This window comes from Pleuronectes platessa, chromosome 17 (genome assembly GCF_947347685.1).
Source record: "Pleuronectes platessa chromosome 17, fPlePla1.1, whole genome shotgun sequence".
Taxonomy (NCBI): domain Eukaryota; kingdom Metazoa; phylum Chordata; class Actinopteri; order Pleuronectiformes; family Pleuronectidae; genus Pleuronectes; species Pleuronectes platessa.
The window spans coordinates 12,433,226-12,451,430 of record NC_070642.1 but is presented as its reverse complement, the minus strand read 5'-3'; the positions used below and the strand labels follow the sequence as shown (position 1 = coordinate 12,451,430).

General features: G+C 42.0%; 1 long non-coding RNA gene across 1 annotated transcript; it reads left to right on the top strand.

Annotated features, from left to right (window-relative positions):
* The first annotated feature begins 1,547 nt into the window (after window positions 1–1,547).
* Window positions 1,548–15,521, top strand: LOC128460445 (uncharacterized). The gene is made up of 3 exons (XR_008342214.1): window positions 1,548–1,653; window positions 12,856–12,937; window positions 14,734–15,521. It is a non-coding gene; the product is annotated as an uncharacterized LOC128460445 (long non-coding RNA).
* Window positions 15,522–18,205: the final 2,684 nt, after the last annotated feature.

Sequence of the window (18,205 nt, the reverse complement as noted above, 5' to 3'; positions counted from 1 at the left end):
TCGGCTGAGATCCACTCAGGTTACCTTAGTTTCTCATTTGTTCAGATCCTCTAGTTAACTTATTTTTAATTTTTGTTTAAAAAATGTAAACATTTTTCCAATATGATAATACAATCATGGCTTTGCCAGAGTGGTCACATTTTCCAGTTTTACTCTCACACACACATTTAATTTTTAAGCCTGAAAATGCTCAAACTATCAATGAATGATTTCCCTCTACAGAAAGGAGAGCATTGTGTGTGTGTGTGTGTGTGTGTTTGTGCATGTGAGGATGAAAGTCACATTGTGTAAATGTATAATGTAACAGAGACATTCCATTACTAAAAGACCAATGGCTGACTGCCACACTCCTTTATCAAACTGGCACCAAATTACACATTCTTCCTCTCCGTTTCTTCTGTTCCTTCTCCTCCTTTCCACCTTTTTGTAAGAAAGAAGTGAGTCTTCGCCTCTCGGTGTGTGTGTGTGTGTTATCGGGGCCAACCTCTTCACCAATCTTGTATAAATTATCCAGGAATTAACCTTCACCGCTTGTCCCGATAATGTGCCCTGATAACGCTCGCTGTCAAACACCATGTGACCGGGCTGCATACGTGTGTGCACATTTATGCATAGGGGGCGATGCCTGAAACATTAGTGAGATGCACTGTGCGATATGTGTGTGATCTCAGGGGTGTCCGTCGGTTTTGGGGCCCATTGTGTACGTGCGAATGCGTGTCTGTTTGAGATTGGGGTTTAAAAAAGGCAACATCTATTGTTACGACTCGGAGGAACAGAGGTGTGTGCACATCACAAGGATATGATTGCTTCTTTTCAGCCGCAGACGTTAAGTGATTTATCGAAATCCCCGCCAGACTCTTACGCAAGAGGAGAAGAAGGCATCTTTGTGTCTTTATCGAATCTCAGGGACAAAGCAACTCTTTCTATTTTCGTTACTATTCAACAAATGTCATTCCATTCCTCACGCAGAACATCTGACAGCCATTTGGACTCAATGTGGTGCAGATGACTTCACTCACCCTCCTGACAGTGGCTTTATAAATCATCGGCCAATCAGAGCCGCGGCCAGTGACCCTGCCCAGCTGCAAGGAGCGTGCCGGGCGCTAGTCCACCTGACCTCCATTACCCTCCATGCGCTCTTATTGGGATGAGTAGATAAGTGTTTAGATGAAGTGAGAGTGACTGTTTGAGCGCTGTTTAAACAGCAAGAAGAATGGCTTCCCCCTTCTCTTCTTTACATATTCTTCCTTTCCTTAAGATAACAGCATATTCCACTCCCTCGTTGCTCCTCTCTCTGACTCCTCTCCCCAGTTTATCTCATTCGGTCAGTTCCAGTAAGTGTGTTGGTTTTTTCGTGTACTCTCCGTCAAGCGGTTCCGAGAGGTCACGAGCCCATTTGGTCAGCAAAGAAGAAAAATGAAAGGAAGGAGCGAGAGAGAGGGAAGACTATAAACTGCTTTAACCCGACCAAAGGCCGGACCTGTCAGCATCGATCATGGTCCGATGTTTTGGAACGAGGGCTGAAGGAACACATGTACAGGAAGTCCCACAAACACAGAAACAGGCACAACTGCTCCTTCAGGGCATTTTCTCATTCCCTGACTGGACTTTGGGCAGGCTCAGTTACTGTGAACCAGCACAGTGCGAGTTCAGGTCAGTCTTTGTTTGAATATAATCTGAATCTACTTACGTCAAATGCTGTATTTTTCCTGCGTGTTTTTCCTACTTGAACAGCGTGACCCTTTCAATGTTGTTGATGCTGTATATGGACTTAAGCGTAGCTCAGCTAAGTCACCGCATGTCTCCGGGATCAGTTGCTAGGCAGGGATGCATTATATAATATGTTTTATGAAACTAAATTGAATTTCGCTGTTCTAACAAGTTTTCTTACCTGGTTCTTTTTCACCTTCCTCCAGAAGTAGGTTCTGATGTGCTGCCACTTTAATTTGATAGAGGACGGTTGAACTCCTAGGACAATGTCATGCTCACAATAGAATGGAACAAATTCAATCTAAGCAACAGAAACAGATATATCCTCTTTTTTTCATTCCACCCTTTGTGCTGCTTTGTCATGTGAGATGTGTGGTGCCCGCATTACCCACAATGCAACGCAAACACTGACATTTCATTTAGAGATGCTGCCTTCAAGTTGGACTGGACAGCGTTGATATAGCACAACAGATGCCATTCATTCAGTGCTCGCCATACATAGCACATTAATCAACATGTCTTGTCTTTTTGATATGCAGACTGGGAACTGCCTGGAATCGACCGTACGAGTTAATGGTCAACCAGTCAACCACCATGACATGGGAAATCATGTAGACACTGTACAAGCGGTTTTAAACGTGAACTCACGAAAATGGCCGGAAAATCGTGTTTGGACGTTTTTTGGAGAGATAGTCTTTCACATGTGGAGAATGCATCAGGATATTGAGGAATTCTTCTGAGGAAAATAAATAGAGATTAATGAAAGTGTGGAAAGAGTGAAGTGAAACAGTAAAGTTACAGACCTGAGCTGAAGGATGCTGAACAGTCCACTGATCTGAGGGGATTTGAAGCGCTGGGTGATAAATCTATCACTAAAAGCAACATTAAGTGTAGTCATTTCCCAATTGTTAATATAAGATATTGTTTACTTCAGTTTTAAGATAACACGGCAATTGCTGCCATGGCTAAAAAAACAAATGTTGACCACTGAAAGACAACGGGAAGAAAACCCGCTCTCCATTTGTTGAGCTAAGTGAGACTTATCTCACTGCTGTTTAACATATCTTCAAAGTGCATCAATGAGTTTGTCTCCCTCTGTCTAAATAATCCCCAGAGAAGCTCAATTCCTCACTGTGACCACAAAGTCAAATCTTATCCAAACCTAAATGTCAAGCCTTTTAATGAATGGTATTTGCTGTAGATGCTTTTAGGGCTTTTATCTCCTGTGAGAACATCTCTGTGGTGTTTGGGGAACTCTCTGTTAGTCACTCTTCTTACGCACACGCGGCCTTATCTGTGTGTACCTTCCATTGTGAGCCTTTCACAACTCTCCCACCCCGGCCTGTTGACGGCCACACAGGCGTCCTTTATAAGCGCAAACACAAACACACATCCACTTGTTTGCGCGACTCCTCTCAAACACTGACCTCCGACTTTAGGGTTGACCCCAAGTTAATTAGTGCATTGTCGAGCTGAGACAACCGCCAGCGGAATATACCTAATGCCACTTTCAAATCCCTGATTCTATGGATTACAGAGGGTCACTGGACACTCTCCACTGAAGCAATAGTCTCTATGGGAACTGTTGACAGCGTGCGTTAGGGATAATCCAGAGTTAAGACACTGATTCTGGAAAGAGATCACTGTGCCATCACTGTCTCTACATGGCTCTCAGGGCGGCAGTGTCGGTTGATCCGTCTGTCGTCCACTTGGATCAAAACATATATGAAATATCTCAACAACTTTTGGACTTTTTAGACATCTCACACAAACTCATTACTGGAAAACACGAAAACAAATGGTCCCTGTCATTTTAGTTGGTCCTTATCGAGGGGCATTTGTTCAACTGCTCATTTTGCCAGTAATTGTGGTTTTAATTTTTTTTGTTTATGCTACAAAAATGGGGGGGGGGGGGGGAACTGTCATGATTGACAGCTGAGACTGACCCACGACTGGTCCAGCATGTCTTTCTGCGGGATCTGGATCCTGCAGCCCAATCCCCAAATGACATTGAATCAAGATGGCAGCTTTCATATGCATGGGGTTGAAGAGGAGACGTCTATTATGCTATACATTCCATGATGTCAACGTGTTAGCATGCTGACACTGGCATTTAGCTCAAAACGACACTCTTAATTTGCTCTAAAGGTAATTTTATTCATCAAAATTTTGTTCAAACAGCTTTAAACATGTGTCCTCTATACATATGTGTAGAGAAAGTCAACCTCTCATGGCCAGCACGGCTACGAATGACCTTTGTTGCCCTTCATTGTGTTTCACATGTAATGGTTAATGTATAAGACACATGTTTCTTGACTTTGGGTTTTTCCAGGCATGTAATTCACCTTGCTGTAATCTTTGTCTGTAAATATGTGAACTTTACATTCATTTTGTTATGATTACAGTCTCGTCTCAGTTCATATTTGCATAGCACTGACAGAAAACTGTACAACATGCACTGAGTGAACTCACTGCACAAGTATTTACTCCCCTAACATCAAAAGCGCCTTACCCATAAAGTGTAACACAGTCCACAAATTGCATCATAAACCTCTTGAAGTATAACCTGGCTCTGTAAACTTCACAGTTTTTTTTTTTTTTTATGATGCTCCACCTAGAACACTCTGTTAACTAATTGAGATATTATTGTGGCTTTGAGAGGACTGGGATAAGTGTGTCTTTTTGTTGAAACGTGTTTACACTGAATTCAATAGGTGTGTGTTTTTGCCACACTATGTCAAGTGGAATTCCAGGAAATCAAAAGGGTGGAAATTAACCCGCAAGGTGAGAGAGGCAGGTAGAATACGTTGCTGCCGTCACCCCGCTCCTCCCCCTGGAGCGAAGTACTCACTGCAGACACACACACACACACAGACACACACACACACCCATATATACACACACTGACACAAATATGGGCAGAGAGCAAAGCCGAAGACGATGTGATGCTGCTGAGTGACACACTTGGCAGACATCTTCAAAACCACCTTTACCCATGAATGTGTCCCCTCACACTTTCCTCTAATGTTGCATTTGAATGATATGCCAGCTCTTCCTGCCAGCACAAGGGTTCCGCCCTGAACCACAATCACAGTGTGACGCATCTCAACAGGGTTGTGTACGTCGTTTGCAACCTGCAATTAACAATGATGACAATAACACAATTTGTCTGCCGGTCACATGCTCCACGCCATGTGTCCCGTGTTTGTTTGGGAAGCGGTATTTGCAAAACGCGTGACCTCTATTCATTCAAAGGCAGCTTGAACGTTCAAGTCATGAGTCACTGTGTGTTAGTTTGTTGATGTTGTGACGTTACGTCCAACCTGATTGATGGGGCAAGGTACTGACATTCATTGACTTGTGTTGTAGCTTTCTGGTCATAGGAGGAGTCTTTCTCTCTCTCACACGTACAAACACACACGCGCGCGCACACACACACACGAAAAAAAGGATTACTAAAGGAATTAATGTGTTTTTAAAAGGAGGTTTCCTTAGTGGGTAAGGAGGGCACTTTATTAAGGTGTTTAGCTAAGCGGGGGAGCAGGATTTCCAGGCCTCCCTACGACAGCGTCCCAATGCGTTTCATTGAAACGGAATCCTCAGGATGTTATTTTAAGAACCTATTAAAGACTTACTCCTGACTTTATGAAACACATCAAAGTTATGCACATGCCTACAGGCACGAACAGTCAAAGGACATCAAAGAAATCAAGATAAGTCTCAAAATGAAATAATTTAGACCTTATCTGAGTCAACATCATGAGTGGCTGTCTAAATATAGCATGACAGATCAGGAATCTTCCTAAAGCTAAAATGCTGCCAAAGAATGTCTTGTTGCTGTAAGCTTTAATCAATCAGGCTCTGCAAAAAATGCCTTTCTCATCACAAGGAAGCTGCTGAGTGTTAACTGTACAGCTGGAGAGGTGCCATCGTTCAATGTTATTTTTTTCACCTGAAGATAATAAACGTCTCCCATCACGGTTACATTAAGAGGGGTTCTGGAGATGCTTTTATTTCTGCACTTATCTCTCACTTCCACAGGCCTCTCCCACTTCTTGGAGGACATATGTCTGATCCTGGGACCCTGGCAGGAATAATGGAAGCACCCCGTGGGTGGGTCAGTGATGAGAAAGTGATGAACCTGGGAAACTCAAAGTCTTTCTTGTTCGACATCAGTTTTGCTGCAACAACTTATTCAGACATTTCAGAATCTCAGCTTTTGTTACAGTCACCTCTGGGTTGGTAGCTGGACGTCTCTGCCCTTCCATGTGTAATCATCACACAAGAGAACAGAATATATTTTTTTCCCCCTGAGACACAATTGCAATATTGTTGTGTAAATCAAATAAAAACTGATTTCATTTACTAAAAACTACTGTTTGCCCCGGAGCTGAGTCAGCAACACAGACAAATCCCCGACTCATTGCTGGAAACATCCAAAACTTCTCCCAAGCCTGAATCCTCGAAGAACGGAAAAAAAAACAGAGGAAATTTCCAGCTGACACGTCTGCGCCAACCTGAAACTGGCAAAACAATTTAGTCACACATTACTGGTGAAATACAGTAGAATTGTTGGTACGATAGGGATTGCAACATGTTTAACCGCATTGAGTCACTCGCTGAACAGAGCTGTAAAGTGGTTGCAGCTATTTCAAGTGAGACTGGTTCCAGAGCATTTTCCAGATCAAAAAATTCCCATTAATTCTCCAATAGTCGCTGTTCCAGGAGTCACTGCAGAGGCTTGGGACGACATCACACAGCTTTAGAGAAAGATGAACAACAACAATCTCTAAAACATCAAGTCACTAAGAATACAAATATTTTGTTGTGAAACTAAAGGCAGGTGGAGGCTAAAGGTTACTGTGTTAGGAAAACCATCATCATCATCAACATCTGCAGCTTCAATCAACTCACTTTTGGATTCTGGATATTTTTTTGTTTTGTTTTGTTCTCAAATTCTACAATTAAACTTTTGGACTCCATTTAAAACAACTTAAGCTGATGGCCACAATATAATCTACAGTAAAGAGTTACATTAACTGGAAGAGTAACACAGAGGATATAATACAAACTGCATTACTGCCAAATTATATTAAGGGAAAAATATGTTAGATGTCAACTTTCTTTGGTTTTGAAACAAATCCGGCTGCGGGCGAGGTCATTTGAGTCATTTTGTCTTGATAAGATTTCTTAAAATGTTAATAAAAGCACGACATCTATAATAATCAATGTTATTCTCTTCCTTATGACAACCAGTCTGGCAGAGATTCAATCTGACACGACTGTTTCTGGTCTCGCTCTCCCCTCTCCACCATTTCCGCCCACTCTGAGTCTGGTTCTGTTGGAGGTTAAAGGGGAGTTTTCTCTCTCCGCGGTTGCCAACGCTTGCCCGCTGTGGGAACTGTTGGGCTAGTAAGGTCTCGAGTGTCCCCGACCACCGCTGATGCCCTATCTCACCATGTCAAAGACAGTGTAAACAGATTCTGCCTTCATAATCCAGATCCGCTCCAACATTTACTGGGTACTTCCTGTCTGTAGCTTTTAAGCAACCCTGCTAACAAACAAACAAACTAAAGCCAATGAAAACACTATAAGGGCGCTCGGAGAATACATACCTCCGCAAAGGCTAATGCCCCGTCTCACCAGGTCAAGAAAAGTGAAAAAAAACTCCTGGAGCCGCCCATTTATTCAGATCCGCTCCAAATTTGTTTGTGTTGTTCGTGTTGGGCCATGTCCCACCCCGTCACGAAACTTTATTGAAAATTGATTCAGTTGTTTTGCGTCATTCTGTTAAATAACCAAAAAACTAACGCTGCCAAAGTCAGAATGTGTCTCTACCAGACGTCTGAAATTTAGATAGAGTTGCTTAAAATTAGTTCTATTCTTGAAAACTTCCCACCAGGCAAAGGTAAATACAAGTCTATATAAAAGTCTTCAGTATTTATTTCAGAGCACTGGTTTCATCTTCATTGGTCACCTTTGATAACATTTTTAGTCAAGGTTAAAAACGTTCCCGTAGATGTGACATGTGCTCTTCAGGTTCACAGAATTATCTTCACTGGAGAGGAGACTAAGGTCTCTTGATAACTTTGAGACTATAGATTCGTATAACATTTAAGATAACATAAAATAAATCGCTGTTGTTGTGGATCGAATCAAATGTGACAGGCCCAAAAAAACAAGAGCTTTACGGAACAAAAGGTCAAGTCTTTCTTCTCCCTCAAGATAACATTAAGAATATACCATCATACAAGCCAAAAGACTAAATCTTGAATAAATATTTTTGTCTTGAAACTTTGGAGCTAAGTGTCTGGAGACCCTGACTGTCCCTTGTTTTGGCAAAACATTACAGTAAGATAAGATTGTTAATTAAGACAAGGCAAGGGACATTTCCTTGAATTAAGACAAACAGTGTTGCAGAGTCATAACTTGATTATCCAATCTAGACTCAAAACAACTCTTTAAATCTCAACGTAATTTTACTTTACTTTCATAGATATATGTTTCTATATGTTATGAAAATTAAAATATAGACCGGGGTAAAACAACCTCCTCTTTGTAGCCCTATACTGTAAATGCTTTGAATCATATAAGGGGAGCTGAGGGAAGTTTCGGCTCCGATGAAAAGGACATGACCCCCGCCCCCCCCCGAAACCTGACTTGCAGATATTTAAGGATGAGCTCTGGAAGATCCCAAATTGTTGTTACAGGTACGGACTTTGATTTTCAGACTTGTAACGTTTTAATATCACTGCGCCTGTTGATCTCCTCTTCACTCGTGCAGTGGTAAATGTTTAAGTTTGAAAAAAAGGAGGTTATCTCTTTAGATTGCCCTGTCTGTTTACTTTTTTGTTTTCTGTAAACAAACCCATAACATTTAGATTTTTGACATTTTTCCTGATTTCCCAGGGGAAGATTTTGGGATCTTGATTAAAAGAATCTGACACATGTAGGGGACTGATCTCTATAATTGTGTGCAGCTTGATTGATTTTAAGGAGACTGCCTTGGGGAAGGTTAACACTCGACTCAGTGCTGTTCTTGTTTTGTATTTTTGGTATTAGAGTGACAGGACACCCGTGGAGACAGAGACACAAACAGACTGTTTTTCGTGACAGGCCGCAGTTGAATGTGCTACCACACACTCCACATGTGTGCAAATATGTGACATTTTTAGTGGTGCCTGCAGAAAATAGGGCTCCTAAAAAGCCACTGTGTAATTTGATACACTTGATATCATAAATGTCGAGGAGGAGGCCAACTCTCTGCCAACTCAAACTGTGCCCCATCCCGGGTTGCTGAAGAACATCTTTTAACGTGACAAATTTATGTTAAGCTGGTTAATGTTGCATCGTATCCTGTAACTTTAATTAGTGTGATTGTCAGACCTTAAGTTAACATCTGTCAGATCACAGAGTTCACACATCACACCCTGCAGTTGTTCCACGTGTGCTCTGGCTTCCCAACCTGTTATCAACTGTGTGATTATACTCAGGTAATTTCTTTATTGCCTGCACTAAGGAGATTATGCTTTCAACCCTGTCCGTTTGTTTGTTTGGTTGTTTGGTTGTCAGCAGGATTACAAAAAAATATACCAGTTGTCCACGAGACTTTGCGGAGGGGGGGGGGACATGGGCCAAGAAAGAGCTTAGTCAATTTTGGTGTGGATCCGGACAAAGGGTTGAGTCCAGGATGTCGTTCCCCTCTTTCTATCACGTTACAAGATAGGACGTTTTCAGACATGTCCATCACTGTCCATTTGTTTGTAGGTAGGCTCTTTTGAGTGCAAGTTTTATCTTTATTCCATTTTCCCCCTTGGTAGATACTGCACACTTCAGATTAAGACTTGCAATGTGAAAATGAAGTAAACCAAGTGCTAAATCAATAGAAGCTCTGCTATTTGTGAAAGATTTTGTAACTTGCCAGATGCGGGAGAAGTCCAGATGCAATTTTGAAGGCAAAACATCTCAGAGAGGAGGCCAACAAGTTTGGGCCTTCATCGGGTCAGAGGCCAGATCACCTTCAGAAAGCCGGAGCAGATTTCTCAACTTCAGTGGAGCAGTCGCCTGCTGCGAGGAGAAACTAAAGAAACACGATCGCCAAGCTCACCTCCTCTGCTGCCCCGAGGACGGGACACATGGGGTGAAATATTGGTTGTCGTGTTTTTGGTTTGCAAAACACAAACTAAGTGGTCGAAGTGAAGGAAACACTTGATGCATTATGTTTGTCCTTCTGGGATCAGTGCAACACTAGAAAGAACAGATAATTGTGTGTTGCTGTTACATCCATTCAATCCTGACATTAGAGAAAACCAACGTCCTTTGGCATTTCGACTCAGAGGTTGACAAAGTTCAAACACAATAAATATTTCTAGAGCACTGATGTGGTCGCTCTACATGTTTGTGATGCTTGTGGTTTTCTCACCAGTGCCAGTGACTTGGCGCAGAAAAACCCCTGTGGGACAAACCTGCTGGGAAGTGTGTGTGGGTAAAGAAACATGTGAGAATATTCTTAGCGTGCACTTCGTTTTAATTTTTAAGACAATGTGTGCATTATAATAGGCAAGAAGAAAAGAAAAGAAAAGCACACATAGTTCTCCAAAGGACGTATGTTTAAAATCCACACATGTTCACAGTGACACGCAATCGACCTCAGAAATGTTCAGATCGAACTAAAAAAGCAAGATCTCAAAAAATGTTTCATGAGGCAGATGTTGACCTGAGCAGCAAAAAAAAAGAAAGAAATATGAGAGACTTAATGCACAGAATATGTGTGATTGAAAGCAGAGGAACTTTGCAGTGCGTGTGTGTGTGTGTGTGTATATGTGTGTGTATCCACTTTCAGGTGGCTAAATTGCCATGTCTTAGTTAGCGCTGCTCGTTGCGCTGTGACTGAATCCACAGACTGGTAGTGAAACCCAACACTCGCTCGGGGAGGAAAGCCTCTCCCGAATCTGCGTCTCGATTTCTTTACGAGGTGCAGTGTCACACTAGGTGGGCCCGCTCACTGGGGAGTCTGAAAAAACCTGACACTGAACACGCCAAACAAGCCCACGGCACTTAAAATTGACTCAGAAGAAATTAAGACGCTGTTTTTCTAGCGCAGGATGCCCAGGTTTTTTAATACGGCCAGTGTAAATCAAAGGCAGACAAAAGGGACATAGAGGGAGAGTCTGGGTGGATCAGACGGAGTTGACCTCTGCTCTTGAGGGAGAGTTATTTATGTGTATGAGGTGAGAGATCAAGTTGGGGTTTTGTGGAGGCTGATTTCTGGTGTTGACAAGAAACATTTGACATTTGGTGTAAAACTGGAGCTCGCTAATGACCGAGCGTTGCAGTATTTCCGAAGGTTGGTGCGTTCTTCAGCCGCTGCGGAGACGTCTTCTACTGATTGATGATGTGGAATGTGGGTTTTTCATTGCTGCCCATTAATGTGACACACGTTTGGACACAGCATCACCTTTACAGCATCACAATGAAAATCTCTCCCTGTCTCATTTTCCTCGTCAAGCATCTCTCCCACTCCATCCATCTCGTTTACCGGCCTCCCTGCGTCACCTCTGGCCCTTTCACTCTCACTCACATCTGTGAAAACCTAAAATAACTGCTGTCTGTTGTCAAACACCCCATCGACACACCCATTCTTTCTACATGTATATATATATATATATATCGTTTTATAATTGTTAATTGTTCTCAGTCGGTTCATCTGGCTGCCAGACATTAAACGATATATGAACTCAAGTTCTCCCTCGCCCCTCGTCCTCGCACTTCCCCGAGGCAGCGGCCGTAAATCTAAGCGAGCTGCTAACTTTCTTATCTGCTGTGTATATTGGCCGTCTCTGGTTTTGCCCAGGCGGAGTTTTAATGAGGACACAGACACTCTTGTCGGCTCTGTGTGGTCTGCTCGCAGAATTAATGATATAACACTGCACTCAATAAACCTCTTGAGGCTGTATTTGATCAGTTAGCTGCAGCACATGGGAGACAGCACGGAGAGGATGCTAACTGGCTGGTGCTAACACAGTGACTCATAAGTCATAGTGAGATAAAGCCGCAAATGTACCCACGCTTATTGCAAAACTGGTCAGAGAAAGAAACAATTTTGTGGTTCCTGTCAAAACATGGAATTTTGCAAGGAAGAGCATGATGGTGAATCTGGTCCATTAGCTGGTGTAAATACCATTTCCCAATACATCTGATTAAAGGCCAATAGCAACAGGCTGGAGACATTTCCTGGAGACACAGGATCAGAAGCGTGGCATGCAAATGCCTCCATGCAGAGACGGGGAGAAATATGTGTGACCCAAACTGTGGCTTTATTAAAGGATGTAATTATGTATGGCATCACTAGCTTTAGAAACCAAGACAAACAAGTTGGTCTATTTTAATCACCATCTGTTGGGAGGAAGTTTCTGTAATTTGAAACTGCTCATGACTCGGACTAATGCAGGTTTACCACATTACTTAGTGACACGTTATGGTAAATGACTTTGGTGTGTTCAAAGTCAACTAAAATATTTGATGTACTCTGATTATATCTATATGGGGATTTTATGATATTTGAGAACAAACTGAATGAGCACAAATAAGTTCGTACTCCTTGTATGCGGTGGATGTTATTTGAGTAGGTAATCATTGAGGCTAAGGACACATTCATGTGCACACAACAGGAATGGGGCCCAGAATGCATTGTGAGTGATCTGATCTCAAGGCATCTTTGGTGCTTTCACACCTGCGGCTGTCCGTTTGTGATCGAATCACCCAAAACCATTGCAATGGCATCCTTAACGGCCCATCCACCGAAATCATCCACAAATTACAATATGTCCAAAACTCAGCTGCGCGTCTGCTCAGCCTCTCCCGCACCAGATACCACATCACCCCCAGTCCTTCAAAACCTTCAGTGGATGCCCATTCAACAAAGAATACAATACAAAACCCTCCACAGCCTCGCCCCCTCTTACCTCTCTGACTTCCTGCACTGACACAATCTCACCCGCAACCTCAGATCCACCAACACCAACCTCCCCACCCCTCTTACCCTGTCCTGTATAATTGTTTTTAATGTAAAATGACTAATTTTTAACTGCTATAATGTTATCTTATTGTTATTGTTTTATTATTAAAACTTCCTGTTAATCCCAGGTATGAACAGCGCCAAAGTCTCATTCGTCAGATATGTGGGTGTGGAAACTACAAAGCGGTCAAAGGTCCCTTTTAAGTAAAGGTATGTAAATAATTACCTTAACACTCTTGCAGATGATTAGTGAGATAATTGATATGTGTCAAGTAATTACCTTCATCAAGGAGGTTATTTTAAACTCTGCCAAAAAGCGTCTTCATCAATGTTTGTTATTAATCAGGAATCTGCAGAACCTGCTTGATGGATACTATGAAACATGTCGGAAGGTTGTAGTATGGGTTAAGAAGAATCCATTAAATTTGGTTGCTAATCCAGATCAGGGGGCAGATTTGACTGCTTGGATGTTAAAAACCTTATGGACTATAGAACAAGCACGGCACACAGCTATACAATGAAGATTCGGCGCAAAACACAAAGTTAGATATCTCAGATCAGATCAAACTTTGGAGCAGATTCAGAACAAAATGTCAGATTTTCAAATTTCCCCACTGTGGGACTAATAATAAAATATATAATTTTTCATTTTCTTTTACATGGTGAGATTTGTTGATAGCCTTGGCGGTGGTAAGTGCTCTCTGAATGCTATCTTCTAGTTTTCACTTTGAGATGGAGGTTGTGTCGATGAGGGCGACCTTGAGTGAACTCTAAAAAATATGTGAAGCTGCCACACGTGTTTCCTGCAAACTGTCAATGGCTTTTTAAGATCCAGGTCTGACTGTGTGGATATGAAAGCGCAGTGTTAGCTCAGACAGAGCCCTTCAACTGCACTGACTCATCTGTTAAATGAATGCTCCATCATCAGTAACTGGTGAAAAGTCTAGACACACAGATATTCAATAATCAGAGGAGAGATAAGTGATGGAGGGTGGAACTTTTTGTCTGTTTAGTATATTCTCAACTTCATTATTGAAGAGTTTGTGTGGACTTGTGTTCACTTGTATTAAAAGCGATAGAGGCATTTATTCCAACCAAACTACTTAATTCTCACCCACTCTCTTTTGGTTCCTGAGGCCTGCCGACAAGGACACCCCCGCAGCCCATCCACCACCAGCCACAACTGTAAATATCCTTGTTGCTGCTTCGAAAGTACACAAACAAGAATAGCACAGGACGTCCCTCGACCACTCAACTGCCAAACTTCCACGTTGCCCTCGGGACACAGACTCAGGTTAATAAGATGCAACAGGGCCCGCATCGGCCATAGATAATCACCTGTAGCCATAGCAGCACTTAATTAGACGTCCCACAGAGAACCCAGCTCCTCACTGTCACTCAACAGGGCAACACGTCTGCTAGGTGTTGCCCTGTTAGTCTCATGAGACGTGGTTTGTGGGTGAATGTGAAATACTGTGAAACTGGATTTCGACTCCAAGTTGACCGTGGGTGTGATTGTGAGAGGGAATGGTTGTCTCTGTATGTTGTCCCTGCGATATGTTAGTGACCTGCCCAGGGTGATGAAAACGTCCAAATATGCATCAAAACTCACATTGTTAAAGAGAGTGAAAATGCCCACTGATCTGGATCTGCACCAAAATCGAGTAGCTTCTTCCTTAACCCATACAACATCATCCCACCAGGTTTACGGGGGGATCCATACAGTAGTCTTAGCATAATCTTGCAAACAAACAAAGAAATGCAACTGAAAACATAACCTCCTTGGTAGAGGTAATAACAACACAAAAATTAAACAATAAGCACTGGAAGTTCTTCCCAACTAGCACACCATGAACCATATTTACAGTAAATAAATAAGACATACCAGTCCCTCTTCTTCCATCTTCACTGGCTTCCCATGAGTGTGTTTACATGGACATGAATGTCCCCATTATGATCCGGTTTCTGTTTTCTGTTTGTCTCTGCACATTTCATAATTTTTTTAGAAACCAGGATGTGCACGCTGGAGTAGAAACCAGGTCACCGTTGCATGTTTATACAGAACATCTTCGGAATCCAAACACCTGCACAGGCTCAGCTACAGTCCAAGCGATGGAATGGCTGGATCTCTATTGAAGCGATGAAGAAGTTTAAGGACATTTTACTTTCGATAATGAAAGATTTGAATGTAATTGGTCATTTAGGAGAAAGATTGCTGACCCATTCAAACCTGGAGTGAAGAGGTCACATGAATCCTAACACAAGTCTGGTATTTTCCCAACATTTATACACACAGTTCATATCTAAACACTATACCACACATAATACTGTCTGCTACAAACCGTGCTGTGTGAAGTGGCTTCTCAATAGCAACAGCCGAATGCATTAAAAGTTAAAGATTGCGGGAATGTCAATTGAACAACGGGCACCTGTGTAAATAGCATGAAGTAATCAGTGATCAGTAAGTAATCCATAAGGTTCAGAGTGACACCTCTCAACCTCTCTGCCTTGTGAAAAGCCCCCAGCTGATGGGAGGAAGGACTCCATATTTATTAACTACACGTATATAAAGTTTCCTCTGTATAAGATCATAAAACTATACTGTGTAGTTTTTTTTCCTCCTCTACATGAGTTTCAAAGCGTCTGCAGGGCTGTTCCCTCGTGGCTAAAGACCGGTCACCGACTGTGAGCGCTCTTTAAATCTACAACGTCTATGAATTTAAAACATATTCAATGCTGTGGGAGAAGCTGAACCCGCGAGAGGGAACGACAGAACCACACAGTGAGACGGCAGTTTGGCATGTTATCACACCATCTGTGTTAAATTAATACAAATTAAACTAAGATGTAGGTTTGACGTGTAAAAAGCCTAAATTCCACCTGATATATGTCATGATTAAAACATCTTTAATGAATATGCTCCTTTATTCATACCTTTCTACAGTACATGTCTATTGGTTTGGTTTGTCACTTCTGCTAGTTTATTTCTTTCTGTTTTTTTTTCACATTTTTATCTAAATTTCTCTAATATATTGTCCTTCAATACTTTAATCTTTACTTTTTTCTATACTTCTTTGGTTATGTTGAAGCTGAACTTTCAAAATAAATCAGTTTTCCTTTCACCTTCTTTTGGTGCAGAGAGGTGACAGCGAGACGACACCCAGAGTTAATCCAAAAGCAGCTGTAACAGCCACCTGCTTCCATAATCCTCATTTCTGTATTAGAGGCCACCAACAAGCATCTTGGAGTTTACCTTCATTACATCTTCAAGTATATGGCACACCAGATGTCAAAACATCACCTCTTTTCTCTGCTTCTCAGAAATGAATAGGTAAAGTAAGATTTGATCTAAAAGAATCACTGAATTCAAGTTAAGGTGCTAAAGCCCATCATTATGGTTCCTTCAGGCATAGAAAACATGTAAACTCAGTGCTGTAGAGAATGTGGTTTTAACATTAAGATTTTTATTTATTTAAATGTATTGAAAATACAACAAACATTTAATTACATCATAAATTTAGTATCTCAAAACATATGCTGCATGTGTAAGTAAATACATGGTTTTTACTGCTGTTTAATGCTGGTCTTTCAACTTGTCGTAATATTATGAGAATTCAGTTGTAAGTTTACCAGCAAAGTGTTGTACATTTACGAGAATTACATCATAGTATTACAAGAATAAAGTAATAGAGATGTAAAATCATAAGGTACCTGCGGAAGTCGCCTCTTTGGACGTGGATTGTGGTCGACTGATGTTTTCGTAAATAACATCTGTGTCACATTCAAAGAGGGTTTGTGGTTTCTCAAGAACAATGATTCGGTTGAATAATTCTGTTCAAGGAGTAGAACAGTGGCAAGCCCGGGTTCTGCTTCCTTAGTCCCATCAACACCCACTGGTAAACTGTCGGAATTGCAGCACTGACATTATACCTACTGGACCCCTCCAATGAGCAATGGTGTCAAACGTCTGTACATCACAGCAGCTTATTACAGCAGAAGTTGGAGGAAATCCCCATAAGCAGTAAATCTACAGCTAAAAACACATTGCTGTGCTTGCAGAACTATCGTCCACTGATGAATTAAAGCTCAATTATAAATATTTGGACAGGAACCGCAGTCCAAACACCTGAAGCTTCCCTCTCATGTAACGATCATGTGACATGACGGCGTAAATTCTTAGTTGCTGCACAGTTGAGTTCATATATTTTTGTGAGCGGGAAATGAGTAGAAAAATTCCTACAAGTATAAATTTACGTGATTTAGTTAAATGTCATGCTGCTAATAGGCACCACAAAGATCGGAGGCTGTAATGAACACATGCACAGAATTAATGTGTCAAAACACGAGAGCAGTATACACACATCCACCGGTGTGAACTCACACAAAACCCCTTTTCTTTCTGACCTGTTTTAAATTTGAAGTTGGTGTTGTAGTTGTAAACTACTGACCCATTTCAGCCTCAGCCTCCCGTGTTGCTTTTCAGGCCGACGCTGTGGACGCTGCAGATGCTTTGTGTTCGAGGGCTAATACTTTAGGCTCTTTGAAGATGACCCACATTCTACACATGGCTGAGGACACAGCGGGAGAAAGGACTATACTTTCTGACCCTGCACCACTCTGACCTGTGCATGACCTCTGCTGAAGTAAGGCAAGGATCCCTTCAGTGAACAGCATCAACCACAACACTGCCCCGTTAACACGTGAGTCAGCTCTCACCAATCGGAAAAAGGTGGTCCGGGAACAAAGGCAGTGTCAAACAAGGGTGGCCGCATGTGTCTTGAAATGTTTTCTAATGAAGAGCGAGGGCTATACAACATCATCTGATCTTGATTTTGCAGTTCGATAGAGGTGCCCCTGCCTCACAGCATCTGTGTTACCAAAACACCCACGAGCTCAGCTATTTCCACCAGCTTTATTTAGAAAATGCTCCACTAATTACTTTGATTAGATCTTCCTGTTTGGAAAAAGAAAACATTTGGGGCAGGTAAACAATGTAGACGGAAACAGCGGCCACCTTAACCTCAGATATTCCAGCCAAGCACCGGTGGTTTAGGAAGTACTCAAACACAACCAACCCATCAGGCAGCCTGGTCGCAGTGATGGATGTGTACTTTCTCTGCCGGGGGAAGCTCAGCACACGAGGATGTTAACATTACCACCTACAGCACACACATACACATACAAGAAAAACACAAGATTTTGTAATGAACGTCTGAGGTACGCCACAGAGTTTCCTCTGATCCTGACCTCTTCGAGTGTGACCACGCGAGCATGCGAAATACCAGGCTGGGTTTTCAGGCCATGGTTGCCTGGAAAATACTAAGTAAACTGTGACAATGACAGCAGGCTCATGAACATCCAACCAGATTTAGAACACCGGTGAATCGAACTGTTGATGTATAATTTAAATTATTTGGCACTGACAGTGATTTCTTATTCAAATTCTGATGCCAGTTCTACACACACAGATGCAGATGC